The sequence below is a fragment of the Protopterus annectens genome, chromosome 3.part0 (genome assembly GCF_019279795.1).
Source record: "Protopterus annectens isolate FY-2018-M chromosome 3.part0, PAN1.0, whole genome shotgun sequence".
NCBI lineage: Eukaryota > Metazoa > Chordata > Ceratodontiformes > Protopteridae > Protopterus > Protopterus annectens.
In genome coordinates, this window is record NC_056731.1 from 1,913,712,382 (window position 1) to 1,913,738,110 (window position 25,729).

The 25,729-nt window shown below is 38.5% G+C and overlaps 1 protein-coding gene across 1 annotated transcript in view; it reads right to left on the reverse strand.

Moving 5' to 3' along the window:
- The window catches only part of LOC122797226 (solute carrier family 7 member 13-like), a 200,370-nt gene that overhangs the window by 40,959 nt on the left and 133,682 nt on the right, over window positions 1-25,729 (reverse strand). The window lies entirely within an intron of this gene.

Consider the following 25,729-nt stretch of genomic DNA (forward strand, 5'->3'; position numbering starts at 1 on the left):
CATGCTGTGATGAAGCCCTTTTATAAGCACTTGGACAAAAATCTGTGTTGTCCTTCTCCACACAGGGATGCTGAAAGAGGATAGCATTGCTGAATATGCAACAGAACTGTAATTATAGCAACCATGGCTGCTAAAACAGTACACATGCGCTCTCTCTCTCTAAACATATAGAAGACTTGTTTATATCACTTTTCCCTTTTATAAAAAATGCATCATGAAATAAACATGTTTTTGTAGTGTACCTGTTTCTGATCCTTTACTTGTCTTGCTATACTTTGTGCAGATGAGCCTTTGCTATATCTGGCTTCCTATTCATTACCTGATATGAAACTCTATGTAGAGAACTAATTCATCCTGAACACTGTGTGCTTGACTGTAGATGGACGTCAAACTGCTGTGCAATAGTACATGTGCTTAAACTGCAAATTCCTCATTCTCTTGTAACCAACTAGCTCTTTCTAGCTTTTCTAGGAGTCATTGTAGCATACTTCTTAAAGATGTGAAACTAATTTGGCTGTTGTCCTACAGATTAAAGGGCTAACACCCATGCTACCACCACTGAAAGAATCTTATCCATACATATCCAGTCACTTAGCATCCTTTGCCAGTACAGCTGTGAAGCAGTGGGGAGCACAGCAGTATATTGTTGGGGCCTCTAGTCTGAAATGCTGATAGAAAAATACCATATGTACTTATAAACTCATAGGATGACATATCACCAGTGAACCTATAAATATAAATGCTGTGCCATCACTAGCTATTTAGGTCACATGAAGTAAGTGTGGACTATGAAGACAAATTAGCAGACTCACCAAAAAGGATGTGAATGTCAGGGCTCAATATCTACAGAAGAAAGTGGGACAGACATTGAAATGTTGCTTAAAAAGATTGTTTTAAAGACTGCAGTTTTAACTTTTTAAGGAGTACCATTGGAATTATTTGTTCCCCTTCCCTGCAGCTGATCATCAGCTGTCACTACCTTCTTTCCTTGTTTACCAGGTACTTGAGCTGTACCTGACCCATGTTTAGGGCTGCTGAAGAGATGAAAGAGGCTGGTGCTGCGTCCTACTGCTGCCATGGTACTTACCCTAACACTCTATCACCTTGCAGCAACCTTGTGAGCTCTGCAATCACTGCCTATTGGAGGAGTATGTGTACATCAATGCATGAGCAATCTCCTGGCCATGTGGCATACCTCTTGCAGCATGGAGCTCTCCAGACTCTTAATGCTGCAGTTATACTGAGCCTAAGCAGCCTCCCTCCAAACCTGGATGGGTGAGCCAGCATCAGCAATTCATTCCCACCCCCCTCATCCCACCAACACTCATGCTACTAATCAAACACGGGTCATCTGGGGTTCAGTAAAAGCTATATACCATTGGCCAGATTGAACACCCATCAAATTCTATCTGAACCATTGACTGGGTACATTTTACTTTTAATAGCAGTATTTTGGTAATTCTATTATCAGCAGGTGGACCACGACTTTTCCCTCATTTAACTGTCAGTTTCACTCATATTTTGTTCATATTATAAACTATTTCATCTTTTGACAGTGTAATGATGATTCTTGGAGTTTTAGAGTGGGAGTAGCCAAAGAAAATATACATTTTTTTTTATCTCAAGCTTTGTTTCCTAATTCATTCTCACAGTGAGATACAATGCTCCTAATAATATTTCTTAATAACTTTTGTAATTTCATTCATAACTAATGTCTTTTTTTAATAAATCTCAGATGTCATTTATTCCTGCTGCAAGACAGTTCCACAATTTAGATTTGCCTGCACTAATATTATTTGTGAACATATTTCCTACTGACATACATTAAATGTATGCTGAATAAAGTATAAAATAAAACAATAATTCAGCATTTGTCGGTTGTGTTTGTAAATTGTGCAGTTAAATTACAATCAAGCACTTGTTTTTTTTAAACTTAATACCAGCCCAGATGCATATGACTGAAACTTGTTAGTGCAGTTAACAATGACTATATAACACTGTGCTCTGAGCTACATAAAGTTAGAAATAGTAAAGAATCCTTAAAGATAAGGGACTTTGACAAGTTTAGGCTTAAAAGGCAATATTTAGATGTGGTGGTGTGCAATGCACAATGCTAATGTGCATGTAAAACATATGTCTGAGTTTCAGACAATGTTGTGAAATCAAGCACCTACAGATATGCTTCTGGGTGTCATAGGCAATGTTGGTGCTTGGAACATATGTGAATGAGCAACTTGAATGAATACTGGAGTATGATTCAGAGTACAATGCAGTGCATACCATCCCCAGCAGCATAAACTGCATTACTACACAGAGCTACTATTTTATTTACCTTATTTATTTTAATCAGGTAAGTCTACTGAGCACAAATGCTCCTTTACAGGGGTTACCCAGGAGTACTGTCTGATTAATTGATTTGCTCAGACTCAGACAGTAAGTAAATGAAAGTGGAAAGAAGGAACTTGCTCAGAGCTTAGAGCCTTAATTCTCTGTGCTACCTGCCAGAGAAGAGCATTATGCATTCAGCAGCACCAACGAGGCCAACCAAATCCTATGCATGGGTATCTGTGGCACATGGGGTCATACTAAGCAAATTCAGTCATCATCACCCACATATGACCATACAAGGCAACGCTTTATAAATTTTTAGTAAGACGATTGCAATGAAACTTGATAAATGTATCATGCAGACAAACCTATACATACACATGCATGCACCAAAATGATGTTATGACCATATTAAAGCTTCTTTAATGAGTTAGCCAAAGGGCTGTAGTGCTGCACTCTGGGAGGATGTTTTGGTTCTCCAGCACCAGGGTCTCTGTGCCCTCATTCCTGATACTCAGTTTCACAGTAATGACGACAGCAGTGCACTTTTCACTGTGAATCATGCATCAGACAATCTGTGGATTAAAAAAATCACCATGCACCATTTTCTAAATCATGCCTACAATATTATAGGTTCATACATGTGTACTAGGCTAATGGCCCTGGAGCCTTTACAAGCCTAGCTCATAGTATTACCCTGGCATTGTGCCACACGACCTTAGTTCCCAGTGCCTTTGTCGAGTAGAGCCACTGGAGTGATCCCAGTGGTGAATTTTCTATTTCCCATCCACTCATCAAGATTTCTCTTGAAGAGGGCCAGTGAGGTTCTCTGTTTGACATGTATGGAAAATCTATTCCATAGCATGGGCAGTCTTTGGGTTATACACCTGTTCCTCCAGCATGTTCTGTTGATTGTGGTAATGAGGCTGAGGTCTCTGGAGTGTGTGGTGTGGAGGGATTAGGATTTCTTTAGATGTAGCTTTTATAACAGAGCTGGGTCAGACATGGCTTTGTAAGTCAAGCAGAGATCGCCTCTAAGTAAGTGATATGAGACAGAGAATAGTTGGAAATTTGAGTCTGTCCATATAGGAAAAGTGTTTGAGGCCTAGGATCCTCTTTGTGAGGTACTTTTGTGGCCTCCCCAGTTATTGCAGGTGTCTAGTGATGATTGCCCTAATGAGGGAAGAGTAGAGGGAGACAATGACCTCTTTCTTCCTGGATGCAAATCCCTTAGTAATAAGATGTGCCACATAGAAGGACTTTATGACCACAGTGGCAATGTGGTGGTCAAAAGAGAGGTTGCTATCAACCTGTGTTCCCAGATCTCTTATGACGCCTTCTGTGTTCAGTGGACTACCATAGATTTGGTAATTTATGGGAACTGGGTTCTTCCCAAAGGGGATGATGACACATTTTTTGGCATTGAGCTTAAGGCCATGGTTCTGATGGGTCTATATTAGAACATCGAAGTTTCAGAACTTCGAATGTTCTAATATCGACCCCTATTCAGTGAATGCTGACAACACTGAACATTCAGAACAGCAAATTTTTTCCTAGGGAAAAAATTTGCTGTTCCGAAACACATACACACAACACAAGCACAGCAAACAAATAGCAATCCACACTCATACACCTAAAATCTTACATCTAACCCTACACTAAACTGTACATACACCACTAACTATCCACTTAGCTTAACCCAAACCCTAACCCTAAGGTCCGTCACTATCGCACACTCACCTCACCCGCGCCCTAAGCCTAACTCATCTACCCCGCCCTAACCCTCACATCCACACAATCGCACACTTACCTGACCTGCGCCCTAACCCTAACTCACCTAACCCGCCCTAAACCTTACATCCACACAATCGCACACTTACCTGAACCTGACTCATAAAGTTCCACCACAGCGCTGAAAATAGAGAAGCAACCGAAAAGGACAACCAAATTCTTTCCCTAGGAAAAAAATCTGTTTTCTGCAGCTTCGCTATTTTCAGTGTTCGCTGAATAGGGGTCGATAATAGAAAATTCAAAGTTCTGAAACTTCGATGTTCTAATATAGACCCAGTTCTGACACAAGTCGTTGTTCTCAGTGAGGCCTTTCTGTAGGATGTCAACATCACTTGGGGATTTAATAATAGCTCCTAACTTGCAATCGTCTGTGAACTTTGTCAGCCAGAGTCCCTTTGTGTTGGCCTGGACTTCAGAGAAGTAGATACCAAACAGGAGAGGACCCAGGACCGAACCCTGTGGGACTCCACTCGTGACTGGTTGGCAATCTGACTTGGAGTCAGCTACTTTCACACTGTGGGTTCTATCTGTGAGCCAGTTTGCAACCCGCCTAGTGATATAGGGCGTTGATGCCTTAGTGAGTTTTTCTGTGATTCCTGAGTTGGGAATGGTATCAAAGGCCTTGGCCAGATCAAGGTAGGCTGTATGAACCACCTTTCCTTCATCCACAGCTCTGGTGACTGACTCAAAGAAGTCGACTAGGTTGAGCAGGCATGATCTACCCTTCACAAAACCAAACTGTGTGGGATCCAGAGTTTGGAGATTCCCTATATCCTTGTTTATTAGGTCCATGATGATGCATTCCATAGCTTTGCATATCAGACTCGTCACACTAATGGGGCAATAGTTCCCAGGGTCTGTAGTTGCTCTTCCTTTGTGGAGAGGGTTGACTGTAGCAGTGTGCCATTCAATAGGGACAAAGTCTGAGGTGAGGATGTGATTCAACAGAGCACACAGGTGAGGTGCCATTTCACTCTGTAGTTCATGTAGAACACAGCCAGGGATATTGTCAGGTCTCATAGACAATAGTTCATGTAGAACACAGCCAGGGATATTGTCAGGTCCCATAGAAGCTGTATTCTTGGCCTTGGACAGTGCTGTTTTAACCTGTGCAGCAGTAATACTGCATGCCTGGCAATCTACTGGTATTGTGATTGGTCTTTTGGGGGAGGGAGAGGGGTAAAGTTTGCACTGAATCTGTCAGCCAGTATATTGGCAATATCTGTTGTCTCGATATAGGAGGTACCATTGTGCAGTAGCTCAGAGCAAATCTGGGTATTGCCATGGAGATCCTTTAAATAACTATAGAAGGCCTTGTGGTTGTCTTTACTATCTGCTGCAATTCTGTTTTCATAGCTAGCTTTAGAGGATTTGATGAGGGAGCTCAACTTTTTGTTGAGGCTGATAAGGGAGTTTTTCCAGTCTTGGGACTTCACCTTATTCTGCATCAGTTTTCTCCTTCTGTTGTAGAGTTTGTTTATGGCAAGGGAACACCAGATTAGCTTGCTTTTTTTTGGAGGAGAGTGTCTTGGTTCTATTGAGTATGGCGAGATCCATGCATTTGTGTACGTGTTTGTTCAGTGCATTGGTGTATGATTCGGCGGTCATGCAACTATTCTCTATTTGTATGGGTGCCGTGAAGTTAGGCACTTCTGTTTTAGGATCCCAAAGTTAGCTTTGGAGAAGTTTTTCATGGTGGTTACCTTTGTGGGGGTGGGGGAGGGAGGGATGAGGCATTCCAAGTTGATTAGTTTGCGGTCGGATCTAACCAGGGAGGAGTTGACTATTGGTGTAGAGCAATGGTCGCCCATGTTAGTAATGACCAGGTCAAGGATGTTGCTACCTCTAGTGGGGGTAAGAACAAGCTGGTCTAGGGCATTGGAATTAATGAATTCCAGGAAATGTTGGGCAAGTGCATTGGTACATGAGTAGCTTTCCCAGTTAATGGGGAGTAGTTGAAGTCACCCAGTGTGCGAGTGTTAGGTTGGACCCTAATATTCTCCAGGGTGCATAGGAACATGGAGTATGAGTCTTGGGACATGGTTGGGGACCTATAGTAGGCTATGATCTGATTCGCTGTCTTACCCAATGTTAGCTGCACCTGAAGTATCTCTGATGCATTATGTTGGGCTATCAGTTTGGAGGTGTGTGCAACCTTAATCAATATGGAAACACTACCTCTGTTGGAGCTTCGGTCCAAGTTCTGGGGCCGAAAAGTGTGGAATGAGTTATAGCCTGGTAGTGCAGGGGTGCTTTCTGCTGCCTTGAACTAGGTTTCTGTTACAGCGCAAATGTCACTGTTCTCCATATTAAGGAGTGTTTTGAGTGAGTGCATTTTGAGATTTAGACTTCTAGCATTGAGCAGCATGACACTCAGATTGCGTTTGTTTGTAGCTCTTATGGTGGTAATTTGGTCTTTGGAACACCAGCTAAAAAAGGCACTATAGGGGTGCCAAGAGCCTTGGCCAGTATCCAGAAGTCCAGGGGTGACAGATGCAGGCCATCTCTGGCAAAGCATTGAGGTCTGTCAATCATGTCATCCCAGGCAGATAGATACTGGATCCCCTAAGAATGACACCAGAAACTTAGCCAATTGTTGAAATCAATCATTTTCTGCTTGTACTGTGGTATCATTCTGGGTGATGGTAGGCTGCTGCTCAGAGCTACATAATCTGAGAGCTCCTCCATGTCTCTTTTCATGTAGTCCAGGGAGGTACATCTCAGGTCATTCACACCCACATGTACAATGACAGAGTCATATTTGTACCTGTTGTTGAGGGACCTGAGTGTGTGCATTATGTGGTGGATCCTGGCACTTGATAGGCAGGTGACTGTTACTTTCTCCTTATTCAACCTAGTGAGTGGGACATCAGTGTGCCTCACTATCGAGTCACCTATGACTAGTGTGTTCGGCATGCTGTTTTGCCTTAGGGGCTTTGGTTGAGTGGCACACTGTTTAAGAGAGTTATGTGTCTCGTGGTTAGTGTTGTGTTGTTGTGGTCGAGTGTGTTTTTGCCTTGGATGTCTCTCCTGTTTGGGTAGATTTTTATTGAGATCCTCCGCAAAGGTGGTTGTGAGGTTTGTGTTTTTATGTGAAGGCAGTGCTATTGTATGCTCTGGAGGGCTATATGTTCCATGTGGTGTGGTGCAAGTGTTGACCTTCTCCTCTTGACCAGCTATTCCAGTCTTGGCTGGGGAGTGTGTTGCTTCCAGTTTGGATATATAAATGCATCTCTCGCAAGTCTGAGTGTCGGGAGGTAAGAGGAGAGGGTTGTCAGTGTACATGAGGCAGTTGCTACATTGCCTCAGGATACTCAAGTTCACCAGGTTAATAGGAGAAAGCACGGGGAACTGACCTTTAGACATGCCTGGGGGGGTGGGCATTAATAATAAGTACTGGAGCTATTTCCTTGTAGAACGTTTAATGCTGGTAGCACTTTTGTGTGCTACAATAATTGTTACAAGAAGTCTGGTAAAGCGGTAGACTAATAAGCTAGTAAAAGTGCAGGAGAGGAGAGAACTATCATGTCTAAGGAAAAAACTGAAGAACAGACTTTGGCACCACTCCGAAGCTTACAAACAGTCCTGGATACAGCAAATCTATATCTGGACTAGACTAGTTAAAGGAAAGCCGGGAAACAAGCACAAATGCAGGCTTTTAAACCAGAAAGATGAAAGAGATGGAAAAACTGCCCAAATGGCCAATAAACTACAATTCCTTGGGCCAGAAACCACTCCTCTTGTGGTAGAAAGGCTTCCTAGTGCTTACCACTCCCACTGATAAGCTAGAAGACTTCCCTCCAACACAGGAAGGCTTGGGGGGCTCAGAAGTTTACATACAGTCCTGGATACAGCAAATCTGTACCTGGACTAGACTAGTTACAGGAAGAGCAGGAAACAAGCTTGGAATTTTTTTTTTACAGAAAAGCAGCTAAAACAGAACTAAAAACAATTCAAGTCCAGTTCAAGCTAACACACTTGAGTGTGTAGCAATATTAAAGCAAATACAGTTTGAATAAATGCAATTTATTCAAAATGTATTCTGAACTGAATTCAGTTATTGTTTCATTCAACTCTGAACAGTTAAAAAGTGCCAAAAATATACTTATCTGCTGAGAAGCACACTCAGTCAGAACACAAGGAGATTCTAGCAAAGTTTTTTTTTTCTTTTTAGTAAAGTAGAAAGGGAGAAAGGAGGAACAGAAGATAGTTCAAGGTTAAGAACCTAAGTGGGTTAGCCTTCTCAAATGTTCTCTATGTATTAGGTAGAATGAGCTAATGAGACTAGACTGGGAGGAGTGTCCCAGATCAAATTTACAGTAGGGGCGGGCAACTGCAAAGCCACCAAGTATTACAGTTACTAGCTACACTGTTTTAGGCAGAAAACACTACAGAAATGTTTATCACAGCAGAAAAACAGCAGTGAGCCACTAAATGAAAGTTTTAAACAGATAAAGGTGCAAGGAGACTCGAGAATGCTTTTAACTGCAAACAAATCAGTTATATGATACACTCCATGGCAGGAAATCAGAACAAAGAAACAGATGTTTAACAAATGGAGAACATTTCCAGTTAATGCCTTAAAGCAGTTTTTGAATCCTTAGTATAAACTGATTCTACTCTAGGAAGACTGTTTTTGTTAAGAAATTGCAAACACATATGATGTTCAAAACGTTGATCATTGTTGCAGTAGTCTTAGCTATATGGGTAATATTCTGCAAAGGTTGTAATAGCCAGCCAGCTTCCAAAACATCAAAGCACCTTCCACATGGTCATACCATCAGCCCTCTTGAGCTAAGCTAAATAAAAAGATGGTTTGGGAACCAAGCCCTTCAGAGCTTTAATGCCACCAGAAAGTACGCTCCTCTGGAGCTTTTGAGGTTGATGGTCAGCTTATGGTGTCCATTTGTTGGGCAGATAAGTTCCCTTTGGGGAAAAAAACTTTAAAAAAATTTATTTTATAACACTTTCCTGTTCAGGAAAGTTATTTTAAAGCTAAGCATTTGTATTTTAATGGACTGGCACAAGATTGCATTGTACTTTTAAATGTGAGTACTCTTTTTTTTCCTGACAGATTCAAAGTTGTTTAAAGTATTTGAAAAACAGTTTTTCTGTGGAGAAATTGTATTAATTTTACTTTTGGTGCTAGAAAAAGTGTTTTAAAGTGCTTATTGTGTTTTTATATGAAAAGTGGCTTTTAAAGACTTCAAATTTTTACTGGTGTTTTCTGCGTGTTTTTCCTGGGAAAGAGGCATAATTTTTGGCTTAATCATGAAACAAACTGTCAGTTCCATGGTCAGTCATTCAACCAGCTACAAAAAGAAAAAGTTAATCAAACAGCCTTTTATCACCACAGGAGGCTAGCAATTTGCCTCAGCAACAGGTGGGTGACTCTGTTGTTGCCATTAGTTGTTTCTCAGACCACTCATCTCTTACTCAGATTCCTCTGGCATAGCACCTACATACACTATGCACCAGGAGTTATCCACAACCTGTTGTCAACCCTGGGAGAGGGAATACAGAAAGCTTCCCTGTTTTTTCAGAATATTGTGCCCATCCCAGGAAAATCTGCTACCATTAATAATACTGTTGGCCTCATTTTGCTGTAAAAAAGAAACAGAAAACTGAACATGTATCTAATCCTTTCAAATTTCTTTCTGGTTCTAGCTCAGAGTTTAATTCATGATATTGGTCATTCTTATAAATAGTTTATAGGGAAAAGAAAGAGGGATACTTCTTTTCCTGAAGAGATTAATAATCTGAATCTGGACAGGAAGATGAAGGGAGAGATACAGGGTTTACTCCTCAGATTTCTAGTTCAGACTCAGAGAAGCGATTAGTTTCTGATTCTACCTGTGGTGGTTTCTCTTTCTCTGAGACTATTTTCAGAATGTGCCAGTGTTTTCAGTGGGAGAGCACTGACGTTTCTCAATCCCTCAGAAAATGCTACTATGCTGTCACAGAAGAAATTTCCAGAACATTCACCTATTCCTCCTTTTCTGTCAGTTTTGGAGGATATGTGTGTGTGTTACTGCATGAAACTTTCTTGATAGTCAGCCAGCTGCCCCTAAGAATGCAGGTAGGATGCATAAACTTCCTCATTTTTTTTAAGTTTCCATATACTCTTCCTAAACCTGACCTAGCAGCTAGAGATTTAGTTAATCCTACTGCTACTAAACAGAGTATAGCAGATACAGCAGGGCAAAAGGGACAGCTGCTCCAAATGAAAAGTGGTTCAGGGCGTGATCCAATCAACCATACATCATCCCAACTGCTCTTAGTAAAATTATGGCTTAACTTCAATTAACTGTCTGGATGACAGGGTCTCCCCTTTAGGCACCTCTTTACTGAGGAGGTGCAGCAGGTACTAATGGAGGCAAAAAAGCCTGCTATTTGAAAATCATATATTAGCAAATGGAAAAGGTTTTCTACTTAGTATATATATATATATATATATATATATAGATCTACTTTATAAGCTCAAACTTTTAAAACTTCGAACTTCACATGGTCATGACCTTAACATTGACATTTGAAAATGTGAAACTAATAAAAAAATAAAAACTACATTTTTTTCTTTCACTTTTATGCAGGGGGCAAGCCACCCTGCACCCTCACACCCACTGCTAATTAAATATATCAACTCTGAGATCACTCTATAGTGAAGAAAACAGTAAATATATATATATATATATATATATATATATATATATATATACACACACACACACACACACACACACACACATATATATATAAATGGGTTTATTCCACTTAGTGAAATGGTCACAGTATTGCACATCAAAATATCAAGACAGCATGACAGAGTATGAAGTATTTATATACTGTAAACTTGTCCATGATTGGTTAATCATACCCCAATAATAAAACATTTTGTTAGAAACAATTAGTATACAAAGCATTCACCTTTAAAAATAGACTTGCAAAAAAAATAAACATTTTTTTCAAACGTCAGTCACATTTCTCCAATAGCAAATGTACCACCATTTAAAAACAATCTAAAAAGACTTAACGTTAAACATAACTGTTCCAATAAGCATTTAAATATGTTCTGCCTTTTCTTTGAGTATTGGTAACAAAGTTGGTACAACAACACAGGGGCTCCCCCAGGTGGTAATAGATTCTGTTTCAGATTTGCGTTTAGATAATATACAACACACTCTGAATAGTTTTCATATTTATAATTACACAGATAGGGAAATTTTGTCAGAACATTTTTCCCTTTTTTCTAAGGGATTCAAATTTGTACTGACAAAAATTCCTGATATAGCTGACACTCTGGTTGACCTGCAACTTTATTTAAGAAAATTAAATTTAAAATTAATGTACTCTAAAAATGAAAAAGGTAATGATGTTTATTCTACAGAGTGCCTGAAAAAAGCAGTGTATACAATCCCCCATTACACCCTCTTATCAGTACATTTGAAAAGGTTATCAAAGATGACATTTACAAAGTTTGGGGTAATCAAAGAAGAATATTTTTTAATCTCAGTACTGATGAGAGGAAATTATTACAAAATTTAAGTGACGATAGGAGCATATGAGTCATGGTACCCGACAAAGGGGGTGGTATTGTCCTATACAATAGTGACGATTATACCAATGTTATGCAGGCCATATTATTTAATGGCATAAATTATTCAACATGCTCTAGGAATGAGATAAACATTGCTTACTAGAGGATAGACAATTTTTTATATGAGTATGTTTTAGACCAGAGGATTTCTAAGTCAGATTATTACTTTCTTTTGAATATGCACCCCAAAATTCCAGTTATCTTTGGTATACCGAAAGTACATAACAATTTAGAAAATCTACCTTTCAGGCCAATTGTGGCGGCTGCTGGTTTTAAAATTCATAATCTATCTGTTTATGTAGATAGAAAGATTAAACATGTAGTTGAACATTTTCCACACTTGGTAAAGGACTCCTGGAATTTTCTAGGACAACTTAAAAGTGAACTTTGGTGTGCTGAAGGGTTTCTTTTTACAACTGGTGTAGTAGATTTGTTTTCCTGTATTCCAAAACAGGAGGGGTTAACTTATTTTGAGGAAACACTTTTTAGTTCCTCTAACCTACATCCTGATGAAATTAGTTTAATATGTGAATTAATGGGACTTATTTTGGAAAACAATTATATATATTTTGAGGGTGAATATTTTCAACAGGTCAGAGGTATGGCAATGGGGGCAGCGTGTGCTCCAACATATGCCAACCTGGTACTGTTAGGTTGGGAAAAAGAGCATGTGTTTAAAAGTGACTTCTACAGTAACATAACTTTTTATTGTAGATTTTTGGATGATATTTTTATTTTGTGGAAGGGACCCTCTGAGAACATCCCTTTATTCATTGAATATCTTAATCACACCACTAGTTTTTTAAAGTTTACTTTTAATTTTCATCAACAAGAGATTTGTTATCTGGATACAAAAATTATTAAGGACAAAGAAATATTTATATCTAAAATACATCGTAAAAAAAACTTTTGTAACAATTATTTACATTTTGAAAGTCACCATCCGATGTCACAAAAGAAAAGCATTATAAAAGGACAAGCAATCAGGGTAGCCAGAATGACTTCACTGAGGGAAGATGTCCTTAGGGAATTTAATTTTTTAAAGGACGTGTTTCTTGAGAGAGGCTACCCTGTTGATTTCATTGATACTACACTTAATGAAGTTTTAAAAGACTGGGGTAGTAAATACATCCCTTTATTGGGTAGGGGTTTGAACAGTTTTAACAATGCTGGGGAAACTGATGAGAATGTGAAAAAAGTTAATTTTGAACAAACATGTATTATACAATACAGCCCTTTATATCAACATGTTAAGGAAATTATACATAAAAACTGGAGTATATTTAAGATAGATAATGACATTTTTCAAGTGTTAGGGGAGAAACCTGTATTTACTACTAAAATTGGCCCTAATCTTAAAAGGATTTTAGAAAACAAACATAAAAATCCAAGTAACAGAGAAAAAACAAATGGTTGCAGACCCTGTGATAGGTGCAGTTATTGTTCTTATATTTTACAAGACAACCTAATTTCTTTGGATAATAAAAACAAAAGTATAATCTATTTAAAAAGAGGTAATTGTTTATCTAGCAAGCTGGTATACATTGCCAGATGTAACACCTGTACTTCTTACTACATTGGGAAGACTGAGAGGTTATTCAAAACCAGGATATACGAGCATTTGTATGATATAAAAAACAAAAGGGAAACTAATGCTTTGTATAAAAACAGTACCCAATGTGAAGGTTACACAGGTTTTAAATTTGCTATATTAGACTTGATAAACATAGATGCTGGGGGGGGGGGGGTGATTGGCAGAATGTTTTAAACAAAAAAGAACTTTTATGGCAACTGAGGTTAGCAGCCAATTTTCCCCCTGGCTTGAATGATCATTTAACTTTGTTACCAATACTCAAAGAAAAGGCAGAACATATTTAAATGTTTATTGGAACAGTTATGTTTAACTTTAAGTCTTTTTTGATTGTTTTTATGTGGTGGTACATTTGCTATTGGAGAAATGTGACCGACTTTTGAAAAAAATATTTAATTTTTTTGCAAGTCTATTTTTAATGGTGAATTCTTTGTATACTAATTGTTTCTAACACAATGTTTTATTCTTGGGGTATAATTAACCAATCATGGACAAGTTTACAGTATATAAATACTTCACATTTGTTTTTTGAGTTTATTCTGATGAAGTCAACTGGATTGACGAAAGTGCTTAATTTCTGTGAATTTTTGTGTTAATAAACTGTGGTTTGGGGGCTCGCAACAATAGTGCTTTTTTTGGTTTATTTGTGAGTTTTTGAGCACTATTGCACCACCTCTTTTTTGATTTAAAATAAAATAATCTACATGCATTTCTGAAATAAAAGTAATCTATAACCCTGATTATTACAGTTATTTCTTAATTGTAAGCCCTCCACTTTTAGGGAAGAGCAACATTTTGAGCCAAAATCAGGGACAGTTGAGAGGTTTGGATATGCCTAATTCTATAAAGCAATTTATTTGCACGTACCTCTCAACCTATTAATGCAGGAAATCTGGACAAGGCCAAACGTACTGGGGGAACATATAAACAGTACTATAAATTGTTGTATAAACTGAGACAATTGATAGAATAACAGGTCTTGCTTTAGCATGCATTTTTCTGAAGGTTATGAAGTCCGAAACTCAGTGTCTGTCATTTAGTGATTTAGTTCCTAAATTATTTCCCAGAAAACCACACATTTTATGAGGAACAAACCAAAAATAAGAATCAAAAATCTATTCATTCTGTGAAAATCTGGACAGTTGAGAGGTATAGTTCAGCTGGGGCTGTCTTTGAGTTTGCCGCCCTTCCCCCTCAGAAAATCATGGTCGAATGGAGCCTCACCCCTGCAGCCATTCCAATGAACCATTACTTGGCTATTCCACCCCATTTACCATAAACACTAATGTGCATACTGCTTTACTTCTACGATGATTTGAACTTTATTTGAAAGTTTTATTTTGCATTTTACAGCACAAACACTAAGACATCTGCTAAATAAAGCAATGCAAACTCACAATGAAAACAGACTTAGCATTTAAACTTCTCTGCCCTTGAAACTCACATTCATTGAAACCCACATTCAAAGAAAATATATTTTGCCAGTGGCAGATAAAGATTAACTTTGGGCTGTTTTCAAATCATAGGTCCCTTGCACACAAAACATACACGTGGTCTTTGATACACTTCCTGATTGTATTAAATTATATTCCTTGTACAATATAATACAGTTGTTAGAGGGCGTTTTAAATTTGTTTTAAAAATTTTTCCAGTAAACAATAAAACAAAATGCATGCACCAATAATGACAAAATTGCCCAATCCAGAACATTTTTCCAGTAAACAATGAAACAAAACGCATGCACCAATAATGACAAAACTGCCCAATTCAGAATATTTCTATCATAAAAGTCTACTCAAACTTCTACAGTCCACCAGTATCAGTAAATATGCACAATCTCTGAAGAATTAAAAGTCATCCAAATAATTCCACATTAAAGAAATCTGTAACTAATGAAGAGGTTGCTGCTAGCAAACAACTTTATATTTAATTGTTCCATCTACAAATAAAGTGGCTGCTGCCCTTGAGGAATAAATTGCTTAAGTTGCATTAAAAAATGATAAGCTAGTAATATTGCAATAGGGAATGGTTGGCAAACTGATAACAGGTTCATAGTTACTAGGTATGGTAACCAAAAAGGACTGCAGCATCCACCCCCTTTACAATTCAGTACAGTATGAGCAATGCATCTACCTACTGTGAGAGTAGAACCCACAGCTCTCAGCATCAAAAGCAAGCACACTACCTATTGTGCTATTAACAACACAAGCAGACTTGGCATAAACAGCACTAAACAATTGTTCCCTGGCAGCTCTCAGCTTCTTGTAAAATCTACTTGACACTCAGCTGCATCTCTGAACTTTGCAGCACAAGAAATCTGGAAAAATTCAAAATTTAGGGGGGGGGGGCAAAAGGCCAAAACATAGGGACACATTTTAAACATTGCTTGTATAATGTTGGAAAGTTGTTAGAATAAAATGCTGTGTTGCCACCATACATTTCACTGCCAAGTATTGAACCCAGGACCCTGTGCAAAACAGTCAGAGCAACATACTACTGTAATATTTAAAAAAAAAATTTTTTCTCGGGACCATTTAACATCAAATACCAAAAATTCAGCTGTATAATGCAAATGCTCAGCAAATGCATATAACCCATCAATATCTTCCATCCACAACAAAAAATATCATCCACAAAGCACTTAAAAAGGACAAATCTTGATTCTTAAACTGTGCTAATTCATTATCATTAAAAACATTAATCTCTTCCTACCTTGATAAAGTAATATTAGTGTAAGTATTCACAACTGGGGTGCCCATAGCCACCCCAAGTTCCTGATGATAAACGTCATTATTAAACAGAAAAATGCCACAAACCAAACCTCTCAACCTGCAGACATTGAAAATAGGTACAAAGGCCCTTGAAAAGTAGTTAGTATAAAATTTGAATATAAAATAGTACACAGCTCTGCTTCCATTAGGAATATTGGATGCTTCTGAAAGACACGTGTTAAAAAAAACAGAAACTGGCAAAAATGATGGAGAAATATAGGCATATTCTCAAAGAGACAGTGTAAAACCTGTAGATTTAATGAACTGTATTTCCAGTTTCTACCACACAAGGTTGTATATTTTTGCTGATGAAAAAGGGGGATGTGTCCTCTTTCTGGAAATTGTAGATACCACTAGTATGTTGGTTAGCAGTGTTGTTTTCTAAATATTAGACAACTTCAAAATCATGTGGGAAGAGATAGATTCAGCAAACTGTCTGACGGAGTACATCGAACCTAAAAATATTGACATAACTTCAAAATAAGTACACCATGTACAAGGGTATATCGGGCTTGAAAATAGGGCAATTCCTCTAAAATAGAGGCAGTTGAGAGGTCTGTTACAAATACATGTACTCACTGCCAGCATAAAACTGTATTAACATTTTTATGAACTTATTTTACTGGGCCAGTCTGAGTTATGTAAACTTGTAGAACATGGATATTTTCCAGATAAACAATTCTGGTTGAGAGTAAAACTGATGAATATTTCAAGACTGAGTTTCATTTTAAGTAGCAATTTTTTTCTTTTGTGTTGAACTTTTATATGAACTCCATACTGAAATGATGGCTCCAGTGACTTATTTAATTTTTACAAGCAGAATCACATACTAAACTAAGGCCAGTATTCATAGTCATTTGTGCAAATGCAATAGGGGTATTCTTGATGTTTACAAATGAGCATAGCAAAGACGAGATCCATAGATGTCTTTTAATCTAATGTGAAATACCTTAAGTATAATGACATGAAAATAAGAAATTTTGTAAAAGGGGTGTATGCTAATGAGGTGTTCTTGCAATTAATAGTCTAGTATCCACGTGGTATGCTCATCCCTTGTTAAATACAATGCTTTGCCTTTTGTATCTGAGTTGTAATCCATGAACTTTCCCCGAGCCATCCTTCAGTAGTCTGTCCAAATATGCAAAGTACTTCACTGACACAAATGAATTATTTCCTCCAGCAACCCCTTCAGTAGCTTATCTAAGTATGCACAAACAATAAAATGACACAAAATAAATTATTTTGCCCAGCGATCATTTCAGCAGTATGTTCAAGTTTGCACAAGCACCAAAATGAAACATCCCCCTTTGCTGAAAATGTCATCTCCACTAATTATCACATTAATAACAACGTACTAAGCATGCAGTCAGTTGTGAGGGACTTGGGCACCCAGGTTGATAGCAACCTGACTTTTGACCACTATGTTGACTTTGTTGTACAGAAGGCTTTCTACATTTTATTTTATTTATTTTACATTTGTTTACCGGGCTAGTCCAACTGGATACATGTCCATTTTCAGTGGAGGCCCGGGGAGAAAAGCTCCTCTACAGTACTACTATAGTAAGACTAAAACAAAACTTTATCAGAATATATCAACATATACAAATAATATCTAATAACATCTACTTTAAACCTTCTGTTAGAATTAAGAACATTTGAGTACAAATATGAGGTATAGTAAGGAGACTCTCTATTACTTAGAAAAGTATACAATATGACAGTACAAATAAAGTACCTAGTTAGTCTAATACATCTTTAAAAGAAGATGGGAAGTAGAGGTTTAGTTCCTTTATTAGAAGTGAGGTAATAGAAACAGCTTTGTAGAGAGTTATGTAGAGAGTTAGTTATACGAGATAAAGAGAGAGTGGAAAAAAATCTCATAGCAGGGACGTATGAAAGGTTAGTCTGGGTTATTGCAAGAGCAAAGCCAATGGTTGGAAAAGAAATGTTTAAGTTTAGTTTTAAATAGTGGGATTGATGTTAGAGTGGTGAGGTCTTGAGGTAGTTGATTCCATAGTTTCCCAACTGAGTTTGAGAATGTGGAGTCACCTGCTGAGTTCTTAGAAAGAGAAGTATGCATCAATATTTTGTTGGAGGAGCGCAGGTTCTTCAGATTGCTATAGGGTTTTATGAGGCTGGAGAGCATTGGGGTATTGTCTGGGTGGTAAAGAGCTTTATGGGCAATTGTAAGTTGGTTAAAATGTATAAGGTTAGGTAATTCTAGCCACCCTAGTTTTTTAAGGTTAGAACAATGGTGAGTCCTATATGGAGATGCTGTAGCAAATCTGGCAATATTATTATATGACGTAGTTAGTTTGGTAAGATTATATTTAGAGAGGTTTGTATAGATTGGGGAGGCATATAAAAGGGAAGAGATTAAGTGGGTTCTAGCTATAGTGGCTTTGGCTTCAGGAGTAAGGAAAGATTTAATTCTATACAGAGAGCCTAGTTTTCTGTTAGTTGATTTTATTGTAGAGTCAATGTGTGTGTCAAATTTGAGTTGGTTGTCAATTGTAATGCCTAGTAGTTTGGTGTTATTGTCTGGGGAGATAAGGATGCCATTGTTGGCTGTGAGAGAGAAATTAATGGAGGGCGACAAGATGGTGGGTGTAAAAATCAGGAGTTTGGTTTTCTTTGGGTTAAGGAGGAGACAGTGGTTGGAGAACCATTGCTCTATGGTAGTGAAGGTATTTTGTGTAAGGGAATAAAGTTCTGACTGTGTTGGGGCTGAGCAGATAATGGTAGTATCATCAGCATATTGAATGCAAGTTGATAGAGGAGTAGCTAGGTAAAGATCATTTATAAAGATGGAAAATAGTAGAGGGCCTAAGATAGAGCCCTGAGGAACTCCTATAGAGGTGGGAAGGAGATCAGAGAGATGGTTATGCCAGAGTACTGCCTGTTTGCGGTTATTCAGATAGGATGTGAACCAATTTAAGGCTATATTGTCAAAAGAGAGGGACTTTAGACGATGGAGGAGAAGTTTGTGGTTGACCATGTCAAAGGCTTTGGATAGGTCAACGAAGAAGGCTGAAGAGGGTATGTTATTATTGCGGTTATTATTTATTGAGTCGATAAAGGAAAGTAAGGCTGTAGTAGTGCTATGGAAAGGGCGAAAACCATGTTGGCACTTAGCTAGGAGGTTATTATTTAGCAGGTGATTTAGTACCTGTTTGTGGATGCATTTCTCCATTATTTTTGCAAGTGGTGATAATAATGATATTGGACGAAAGTTAGAATACTCAGTAGAGTCACCACCTTTGAATAGTGGGATAATATAAGAGATTTTCCATAATGATGGAATTGTGCTTTCATTTATGGTCCTGTTAATCAATATGGAGATGGGGTAAGCTATGGCTTTTGCTCCAATTTTAAGGAATTCTGCTGGTAACTTGTCGGCTGAGGGAGTTGTAGGTTTTAATTTTTGAAGTAAGGATGATATATATGTGGTGGGTATGGGTTTGAGGTGGAATGGCGGGGGAGTGGGACCTTGGTTTAGCAGTTTGGAGGTATCAGGGCTTTGTTGGTTAGCTAGCTTTAGAATGGCAGAGGTAAAGAAAGTATTAAAGGCATTAGCTGTTTGTAATGGGCAGTCGGGGTTTGAATCAATAGGATTTGGTGTGGCAACTTTTCCTGGTGATAGCAGTGTATTTATGGCGGTCCAGAATTTATGTGGTTGGTGTAGGGATGTTTGTTGTATCTGAGTATAAAAGTTCTTTTTGTCTTGTAGAATGGCTTTTTTTGTTAAATTTCTTTGTTCTCTGAAAATAAGGCGGTTAGTTGTATTTTTAGAGGTACGCCATTTTATCCAGGCTTTGTTTCTAGTAAGGATTAGGTTCCTGGTGGCATTAGAAAGCCATTGGGCTGTTTTAGATTTAATTCTTATAGAACGCATTGGAGCGTGATGTTCTAGGATTGTCAGAAAAGTATGATTGAAGTAGTTAACCGCTTCGTCTATAGGGAGAGATTTAAGAGATGACCAATTAACTTGCATAAGTTCATTTTGAAACAGAATGGGATCTAGGAATTTTTTGCTACGGGATGTTATGACTTGTGTGGGGATGGTTAAACTTGTTTTATGCCTGATGATATATGTTAGAGAGTGGTCGCTGAAGTCATCTGGGAGAGTCCCTGTTGTATACTTTAGCTGGGGACTGTTTATAAGTATCCAGTCAAGTATACTTTCTTTGTTATTTTGTTTGTTTGTTCTTGTAGGGGAGTTAATGGTTTGAGTAAAGCCATGAAGGTTAATAAGAGTGGGTGGATTGGTGTATTGACATAAATTCCAGTCAATATTAAAATCTCCTAAAAGAATAGTTTCTTGAGGGAGATTTAGTGAAAGCCAATTTAATAGGTCTTCTAAAATAGTGGGATTTTTTCCTGGGGGAAGATAGGTGCAGATAATGTTAACTGTTTTGTGAGGGTTGAGCTGAAGTTTGGAAATAATTATTTCTACATTATTATCCGATGGAAGAGTATGATTTTCTTTGCTTATTTGCAGTCTGGTTTTATACAGAATTGCTACCCCACCACCCTTTTTTGTTTAAGCGGTCTTGCCTGAGTATGTTATAGCCAGGGGGGGTGATTTCATTATCTTTAATTGTAGGTTTGAGCCAAGTTTCGGTTAGGCAGAGTATATCAAACTGTTGGACATCTAGGAGGGCATGGATATGTGGTATTTTGTTACAGATGCTACGTATATTTAATTGAGCAATTGAGAGTGATTTAGGGGGTTTGGTAGATGGTGTTGGTCTAGTAAATAGTTGGTGGCCTTTAGAGAATGGTAGGGGTGAGTTAGGGCCAGGGTTGGGGTGGATATCACCATGTATTAATGAGCAGATTAATATAGGGTTGTAAGATTGAGAAATTTTGTGGTAGTAGTAAAAATGTTTTTTAAGGCTATGAGTAGGATATTTGATGTGAGAAAGTCGGTGATATTTAGCTTGGAGGTAGGAAGTTTTGTGGATGGTGTTGAGATAGGTAATTGTTAGAGCTAGGGGGGATATTTGGGTTACTTTGTGTGGAATTGTTAGAGTATAAGGAAGGGCTTGTTCATAAGAGGTGGAGAAATAAGTAGAGATGATGATGGTTAGGAAGGATATAAGTAGCAAAGGTTGGCTTTGGTTAGACATGTTTAGAGAATGTATAACTGAAATAGAGTGGGAAGATAGTGTGAAGAGTGGGAAGGAGAGAAGATAAGTGGAGAAGGGAGGGGCTGGTTTTAGACGGTAGGGTAGGCAGGAAGGTGAAGTGGGGAGGGGCTAGGTCTAGAAGGGGTGGGGATAGATTAAGAGGGGTGTGTCTATGAGGGTATAAAGGTAGAGGTGCTAGGGGCGGGTGGGATTTGGGGGCAGGGAGGGGAGCGGAGTGAGCCCAGAGGGCTTAACGGAGCGGGTAGAAACAACTGAAGGAGAGATAGGAAAGTAGACAATCAGTAAAGGAAGGTGAGTATGGAAGATAGTTGTGAGATTGAAGGAATACAGACTAGATGCACTAGAGAAAGACAGTAGATTGGAGGAAGGCAGTATAAGAGTATAAGCAGAGAGTATAGAATGGAGAAGGAGCAGGTCCAAGTATAGAAGTAACAAAAAGGCAAGTATGGGAATAAGAACAGAACAATATGAAGGGAGATAGGCAGTAGGTCAGGTAGGATAAGGCAGATGGTGATTGTGGAAATAGTAAAGGAGAAGCAGAGGTAGAGAAACAAAGCTAAGAAAAAGCAGAAGAGGAGAGTGCCACCTAGCAGATGGCACAGGTGCAGTAGAGGGAGAGTGGGGAAACTACTGAAAGTAAATAGAGAAAGTACAAAGGACTGAGAACAGTGAGCAGGGAAAAGGTGTTGGGGCAAAGGGGTAGTGGAGAGACTAAGAAAGTAAGCTACTGGCTGCTAGCAACATAGGCTCAGGCAAACTAAAGACCTTGGTCGGAGTATCAGACAGGAAGCCTTTCACAGCAAAGGGACAATGCCCACAACCTACTTTATTTTTCTTGATAGAGGGTACAAGGTAAGACCAGCTCTTTCAGTCACAGGAGGAAAGGATAGGTTCTTGACACACCAAAAGGAATTTGGCGGGGGCAGGAGTCTGTAGAGTAGAGCTGGGTCCTTGGGGTGAAAGGGAGGCAAGAGAAAGGAGGGAGAAAAAAAAAGAGATAAGGGTTAGCACAGTTGTTAACTTAGAGAATATTATAAAGTCAACATTAACATTCGATGGAAGGTGGAATATTATCCAAACTAAATTCCCTTTACAGTAAAGTCAGGCTAGTTATTTCAATGGCTTTATAATGAACAAAATAGCACTGTCCTTAAAAAAGTAAAACATACAAGCAGTAACACTTATAGAAGTTATATCTATTAGGTAAACAGGACGCTATATAGGCAGAGACAAAAGCAAAAGTTATTAAAGTGTCTTTAAACCATAGAAAACACTCTAACTACTATATGAGTTTAAGCAACGAAAAGAGCACACAGTTAAAATACAAATTACGTCAGAGCATTCTAAATAGGATTGCATAAAACAGCGCAAGCATGGTATAATAACATTGCAGGAAGTAAGGACTTCTATTTCGACTAAGGGTAATCCAATACAAATAAGGCAGGTATAACGGCAATTACACAATGCCAGCCTAGAGATATGGGGCGCTTCTGCTGCAGTGTTTAGTTCAGGCAGATAGATTCAAAAAGTGTACAATTCAAAGGAGGCAGGAACAGCAGTAATTTAAAACTATCAGCCTCGGAATATCAGGCGCTTCGGCTGCAGAGTTTAATTAAAGCAACTAGATTACAAATAATGTACAGCAGCAAGGGTCTCAGCTAAGTTAATCAAGTCGCTGCTGCATGGGAAGGTTTAGATAAATAAAAACAGTAAAAGAACGCCAAGAAGACTATTGCCGTGTTTAGATTACAAATAATGTACAGCAGCAAGGGTCTCAGCTAAGTTAATCATGTCGCTGCTGCATGGGAAGGTTTAGATAAATAAAAACAGTAAAAGAACGCCAAGAAGACTATTGCCGTGTTTAGGCGCGTAAGGGTAGTAGGCAGTTCAAGGATTGATAGGGAGACTTGGTTAAAGGAGGCATTTAGGAGAGGTTAACATCATAAAGAGAAAATAAGTTTATCGCTAAGTAAGCACTTACACAGAACAAAAGTTTATCGCTAAGTAAGCATTTACAAAGAAACCCATGCATGTGCGGGGTCTAGGTTAGTACACAAGTTTGCTATAAGAGACGCCAGCTGAGTACGTGTACAAGCTCCACGTGGGTGGCGCAGTAACATATAACCAAAGGGCAACAGTACCTATAACTAGGCTCAAGTAAGGGAAAAAAATAATACAGGTCACAAGAAAAGAAGGCACTACATTAAACAAATAGAACACAGCTAGTTTACAGATAAAGGCGCTAAACAGCAGAGGTGCCCGAAAAACAGACGACGGACCTAACAGTTATAATGCTACACTTAATTTGGGCAGACCCTTTTTGAGAAGAAAAAAATAGTCAGCAGGTTAACAACAACATTCAATAAGCCCAAGTATAAGATAAGCAGCACGTAGATATCATAACACGCAGAACCATTGCAGTTTTTGTAATAACCTCACTGAGGTGAGAAATAATTTCAGTTTGCAGAACTAGCATTTAAAGCGTGGAGTAAGTAAGTAATTGCATGTACTCCACTAGAAATACAGTCGCATAATCCATGTATTCAAGGCAACAGCAAACATCCACAAAATACAAACTAAAGACTCCACTGAGTGCACCTACCAAAGTTAGTAAGCCGGGGCAAGAGCGGACAGCAGCCCACTTCATAAATAAGGATACTTCATCCAGGAACAAGGAGGTCATAACATCCCTGTACTCCTCCCTTATCATTATTGAGTACAATGCCCCCTTCAGCATGTACCTTACCAAGCACATGCAGCAGTTGGTGAGACCACAGAGGTTCATGACCAGGAAAATCCATGGTCTCAAACACCTATCCTATACAGATAGGCTAAAAGCTCTGTCCCTCTACTCAGTCTCATACAGACAGCTCAGAGGTGACCTGTGTCTGGCATATAAGGCCATTTCAGACCCAGCTTTGATGGAGATGCTGCATAGCCATAAGACAAACTCCAGTCGTGCAACCTGCATGCAAGGCCTTAACCTGGTCTGTGACATTAACAGAACTTATTGGTGGGATAGATTTGTGTCCCAAAGACTCCCCCATTTGTGGAATAGACTCCCTCTTCATGTCAAGCAGAGTACCCCTCTAGCCCTCTTTAAGAGGAACCTGGATGACTGGATGGGAAACAGAAAATATACCCCTGATTTTGTTAACACATAATGCTGCTCTTTGCCAATTACTTCTATGAAAGTGAGAAGCCCTGGACTAAGAATACCGGCCATAATATTGGGTAATCCATTGGCCACATTTCTTTTGTCAACTGTCGATTATGGTTTTCAGGGGAACATGTCTTGCTCCCCCAAGCTAAAGTCAGTTGTTGATATGTGATCTACATTAAAGTGAAGAAAGGTTTAGGATTTATTACTGCTATACAGCAATTTGTAATTAATGCCTACTCAATCATTACATTATTAATTTATTTTTAATACAAATTCAACTTGTTGCATGCTTATTGTTTTAATTTTTAGTTAGAATGGAATGATGAACAATTTACTTTCACTCACAGATAAATGCACAGCTAATAAAGATAAGTGTCGTCCAGCCTAATTGTTCTGACAGTTTATTTTTGGAATTGTTGCAATGTCTGCTTTGTTTTCAACATTTGCAAGAATATTTACTTTCATCAACTCCAATCTAATCCTGATATGAAGTTTTGCAGGTGTCTGTAATGAAGTACAGTTTGGAGATGACCCGTATAATAACAGAAAAAGAAAAAAAAACTTTATTGATAATGTCTTCATACCAACCCTGAACGTTTGGATGAATCTTTTAGCTACCCTATTAGTTGCTGGACCCTGGTGTCATAATGGAATGTATTGCTCCATTTACCCCCCCCCCCCCCAACAAAAAACATTCTTCTGACCTAAACTAGGTTCTTTTGTCAGTAACAACATCTGCAGGTAAACCATAAACAGGTAAGAGTGTTTATAGGTTGGTTCATTGGTTGTTATGAGGATTGCAGTCCAGGGGTCCATTGAGGAGCCTAGCCCAAATTCCCAGTTGCCACTAAGCACTGTCTGGTTAAAAGGCTTGCTCAACATCATACAGTATGCAAATGAAGTTTTAAGGAAAAAAAAAACAACTGTACCACAGAAACTACAGCTCACAACCTTAATCTCCTTCATGACTGCTTAGAAGACTAGTGGTATCCTGAAACTTAACTTTACTTAAATGAAATATTGTCATACATTTCAAATTTGCAACTGTGTCTATCATGATTAAATTATTCCTACATGGTGTGGAAAAAAATAAATGTGAAATATTTTGATGTGAAAATTATTGTTTTTACTTATGCCTTTCAACTGGTATTTTATTATAGCATGCTCAATTTATAGCAGTCATTTTTTGCCAGCTGTAGCACTTAAACTCCTGATAATCACAGACTTATGGGGCATAATTTTTACTTATTTTTACTATTGCACAAATAGTAAAACATTTTATCTTTTGCAGGACTTGTCTGTATTTGGACTTTGTGAAGAGCACCAGCTGGGGTC